The 5,324-nt window shown below is 44.4% G+C and overlaps 1 non-coding gene across 1 annotated transcript; it reads left to right on the top strand.

The window, feature by feature from the left end:
• Positions 1–743: 743 nt before the first annotated feature.
• On the top strand, positions 744–854 carry LOC118578955. Its single transcript, XR_004944338.1, has one exon. It is a non-coding gene; the product is annotated as a U6 spliceosomal RNA (small nuclear RNA).
• Positions 855–5,324: the final 4,470 nt, after the last annotated feature.

Raw genomic sequence — 5,324 nt, 5'->3', positions numbered from 1 at the left:
GTGTGTGTGTGTGTGTATGTACACATGCATATGAACATGTAATGTAGATGCCCATGGAGGTCAGAAGCATTGGATCCCTGGAGGTGGAGTAACAGGCTGTTGTGAGTCACCTGACATGAGTGCTGGGAACTGAACTCGGGTCCTTTGCAAGAGCAGTACACACTCTTAACCACTGAGCTGTTCAGCTCAGTCTCACTGTTTCTTATCAGGGTTACGGTAATACCTCCTGTCTCTCCAGCCCTCCTTCATCCTTCTTACACTGCCACAGTCTCTAAACACAATCTAAGTCCCCTTTCAGGAAGATTCCTCTGCTGCTCCTTCCTTTTTTTTTTTTTTTTTTTTTTTTTTTTTTTCGAGACAGGGTTTCTCTGTAGCTTTGGAAGCTGGCCTGGAATTCACTTTGTAGACCAGGCTGGCCTCGAACTCACAGAGATCCACCTGCCTCTGCCTCCCAAGTGCTAGGATTATAGGCATGCACCACCATTGCCCGGCTTTTTTTTTTTTTTTTTTTAAAGGTACAGTCTCTCTACCTGGAGCTCACTATATAGGACAGGTTGGATTGGAACACCCAGAGACCCTCCTGCCTGTACCTCCCAAGTACTGTGGTTAAAGGTGTGTACCACAATGCCTGGCAGTTAAGTCTTAATGCCCTACTATGGCTGAAGGCCAATCTCCACTCCTTGCACACCTGCCCACCAAACACCAATGTTCCCAGGCTACATCTTGAAATGAAAGACATGAACTTGTGCTCACTTTGGCTTCACATACACTAAAAAACTGGAATGATACAGAGAATATTAGCATGGTCCCTGCAAGAGGATGACACAAAAATTCATGACGCATTCCATATTAAAAAAAAAAAAAAAGACACAAGCTTTGTGCTAAAAATATAGACTAAGAGCCAGGCACCTGGGTTCAAATCCCAATGCTACCACTTCTTTACCCTGTGTAATTTTGGGGAAAGTGCTAGAACCTCAGTTCTGGGTTTCTTCCTCAGGAAAGGGGGCATCACAGAAACACCTGCAACCTGGCAATGATCTAAATTCTGCTTTGGGGCAGGAGGATGGCCTGCTGGCCGGCACTGTTAGTGATGCTTAAGTCGTCGGCTGTTACCTACTTATAACAGTGTGCTTGCCCTGCTTACCTCAGAGAAGGCGGCTGAGTGTCCAAGAGAAAGTTCCCTGCCTACAGTTAAAGCAGCTGCCCTGAGGCTCACATCGTAACTTCTCACGACTGAAGACCTGGCGTGAGTGCTCACCACCCACTAGAAGACGTCCTCAGTTCCCAGCTCTACCCTGCCTGACAGACAAACTCATCCTTTAATATTTTCTGCTTCCTCAAGCCCTCCTAGTCTCCCTCAGTGTATCTGATAAATTTCCACATCTGTCAGATAAAGCACCGCCCCCCCCCCCACACACACACTCCTTACAGTGGTTTGCTGGTGTGTCTGTCTTCTTGGGACCCTCCTGAAAAAGATAGTGCCTTACTGAGTTTTGTCTTCCTACTATGCCATAAATGCTTCCGAGTGAATGAATAAACGGGCAAATTATATATATATATATGCTTCTCAGAAGAGGTTTACACTAACAGCTGTCACTTCAATACAAACCACTCAGTCTTCTCCTTCGTCACCCCAAAGAGTCACTTTTGATGGAGGACAGCATCAGGTGCTGCTGTGTTAATACAGAACCAGACACAGTGAGGCTGCTCTTTGGCTGTGCCTTGTCCCTCTCAGATGTCTCTCCTTTTTTTAGTGACACCGTATAATAACCCATAATGAGACTCTGTGTTGCATCCTAATGAGACTTCCTGACTAAAACATCTGAGATTTTAATTTATTTCCCATAAGTACCATTTCAGCTCAAAGTTCTTTCTCTCGATGGCAGTGAGGGTGCCATTTGTCATGTGCTAAGTGCCGGTACCTTCCCTTTATCTGCACTAATGTTCTTTGCATTCAAATACTCCTAAGAGCTGACTTAATAGTGAACTCTTCTATACAACTCCCTTCTTAGAATGCCCGGCTCCTCCTGACTAAACATCTATTGTTCCCAAAATAGAATAGTTTACTGCTTCAAATTTCAGTTTTACTGTCTATAGTATTTAGAGTACAGAGTATTCTTCAGAATGATTCAATCCCATAGGGTCAAAAAACAAAAACAAAAATCTGACCCCTCCATTTTGTATGGAGTAGTATTTTATATTAGACATTATAAATGTTTAGTTTGTGTGCCAGAATGCAAGCATATTGGCGTTTTAATGCCTTCACATCAAAACACTGAGAAGCAGGACAGAGGAGGGGTGACACAGTGTTCTTCTACTTGTGTAAATCCTCTCCTGCCTGGGGACTCAGCAGAAAGGAGAAGTGGGGTTCAGGGATCTTCAAGTCTCTTTCAGATCTAATGGCTTGATTCCTTAGTGGGGTTCCAAGCAGTCATTCTTTCATCCACTCCTTCAGCCTGGCTGAGTGCCCATCACGGACCTAAGCCCTTTGAAGTGCGATGATTTTAATACAGATCCATACTGGATAAGTAATGCAATAGTTTAGCTTATATTCCAATTCTTCTTAATGAGGAAGTATAATAAAGGCAATTGCATTGGGACTCTTGTAGAATATTAAGATGTCACATTTGTGGAACACTTGCTTTAATGATGCAAAGATGTGTTGCATTCTTTTATGTTGCATTTGTTTAACTCTGTGAAGCTGTGTTACTTTGCCTGTCTAAAACACCTGATTGGTCTAAAAAAGAGCTGGACAGACAACAGCCAGGCAGGAGAAAGGATAGGCAGGGCTGGCAGGCAGAGAGATAAATAGAAGGAGAAATCTGGGAAGAGATGTAGTTAGAGTTTTCCTGCCTGGCCCAGTCAGGACAAATCTCTCTCACCCGCCAGTCCCATAGTTGCTCAGACCCAACCAAGAAAGCACACAGAGACTTACATTGTTTAGAAACTGTATGGCCATGGCAGGCTTCTTGTTATCTACTTCTTCTATCTTAAATTAACCCATTTCTGTTAGTCTATACTTTGCCACATGGCTTGTGGCTTACCAGTGTCTTTACATGTTGCTTTCCATGGCGGCGGCTGGCGGTGTCTCCCCAGCCTTCTACTTCCCAGAATTCTCTTCTCTTTGTCCCACCTATACTTCCTGCCTGGCCACTGACCAATCAGAACTTTATTTACACAGAGCGATATCCACAGCAAAGAGAGATGAAGGAGTGACAAAAAGAGGAGCCAGCCACACAGCCAGACGTGGAATAAGATGGAAAGAAAAGGTATACAGAAATAAAGAAAGGTAAAAGCTCAGAGGCAAAAGGTAGACAGATTAAGCTAAGAAAAGGTGGCTAGTGCATGACAGTGGTGGTGCATGCCTTTGATCCCAGCACTCGGGAGGCAAAGCCAGGCAGATCTCTGTGAGTTTGAGGCCAGCCTGGTCTATAGAGCAAGATCCAGAACAGGCACCAAAACTACACAGAGAAACCCTGTCTCAAAAAAAAAAAACAATAACAAAAAAGCTGGCTAGAAACAAGCCAAGCTAAAGCTGATCATTTATAAGTAATAATAAGTTTCCATGTGATTTATTTGGGAGCTAGGTGGCCCCACCAAAGATCCAAAAGGATAAAAACAAAAAACAAACAAACAAACAAAAAAACCCAGACTCTGGTGAACTAAGTCCCATGAACTGTTAAAAGTGTTGCAGGCGACCAGTAGAAGTAAGCCCCATCCCATACAGGCATAGTGGAGCACAGCTGTGTCTTGCACTCACAAGGATAAGGGATAAGGATCCCAATGTAGTCACAACAACCAAAGAAACAGCCCTCTATGACATCTCTGCCATAGTTCTTGACTCTGATTCCCCTGTCCTTGCCATGTGGCAAGCCAAGGCTCTGGGCTACAGCTTCTCTCCTATAAAGAAGAGAAAGAATGGCATGTGATGACAGTTGAGATCCGGGAGTCCTTTGTTGACTGGTTTTTGAGATCTGGAATCAAGAGTTAACATTATCTAGTCACAAAGGAGAGGTGCTGTGCTCTACAGATGGAACCAACCAGGCAGCTGTCCTGAAGACCACGTGACCACCCGAGGCTAAGGAATTATTGCTCTAAAGGGAGAAATGGTGGCAACAGTTCTTATTCCCCAGATTTGAAAATGAAGATGCAGACATCCTTGCTCACTTATTGAGAATGAATCATCTAGTCACAAAGTCCTAAGAACTGAGTTGGACGAGTAAGTCCATGGTATAGTTTGAACAGGAATGCCTCTCTCCAGGCTCATGTTTGGAATGCTCATTCCCCAGCTCATAGTACTGTTTGAGGGGAACTGAGGACTTTAGAAAGTAGGTCCCTCGGTATAGCCTTTGGGTACTGTAGGCTAGCCCATGATTTCAACATGCTCCCTGCTTTCTGATCTGCTGAGATATGAACACCTGTCCTACACCACACGCCGCTGCAATCATGTTGTTCTGCTAAGCACGTGAGGCCAGGTGACCACGAGTTAAAATTAACATTTTCTTTCCTCTGCTGATTCTGTTGGGCATTTTGGTCACAATGATATGACAGGGTCTCTTTGTGTAGCCCTCACTGTCCTAGAACTCGCTCTACAGACCAAGCTGGCCTCGAACTCACAGAGATCCACCTGCCTCTGCCTCCCGAGTGCTGGGATGAGAGGCGTGCTCCTCCATGCCTGGCCACCATGTCCTTCTTAGTGGATTGCTCAGCCTTCTATACTATCCAAACCTTCCTAATCACTTACTGCAGTCACTAAGAATGGCCTCCTTGCACTTCCGCTTTGTTATGGGACACATCTCCTTTCTGGATTGCTCCCTTTGCTCTCACATAATTTCTTTCCTTGATGCTACTGATAACACTGGAATTCTAATATTTTGCTAATGCAATGGACTTAATGACTTGGAAACAGAGGGAGAAATCAGGACATTTACATAGAGTTGAGACTGATTCTCACAAATAAAAAAAAAAAAATACTCAGAGTCTTTATGGCCTTCACCAGGTACATTCCTCTGGTGATAGATTTTTCAGTGTTTGGGGGACAGTATTGAGCACAGAGGAATGGATTCAGCATCTCCTATGCTGTCTTTTCTATCTCTTGGTAAAATTCCCTTTACTCTCCTAGTTTACTGTTTGGGAGATCAGCTCCCAGGAATGCATGGCCTAGTGATGGTAACTACTCTCTTGTGTTCCTAATGTGGTTTCTCCCGCTTCCCATGGTCCTTTTTCTATGGGGAGTTCGGCTCTGGATATACCGGATGGTGACAAATTCATGCCACCAGCCTTCTTCCTACAACCCCGGCAACGGAGGCTGCCATCTTCCAGCA

This window comes from Onychomys torridus, chromosome 2 (assembly GCF_903995425.1).
Source record: "Onychomys torridus chromosome 2, mOncTor1.1, whole genome shotgun sequence".
In the NCBI taxonomy this organism is placed as follows: Eukaryota; Metazoa; Chordata; class Mammalia; order Rodentia; family Cricetidae; genus Onychomys; species Onychomys torridus.
The sequence above is the reverse complement of the archived record's forward strand: the minus strand, read 5'-3'. Positions and strand labels throughout refer to the sequence as shown.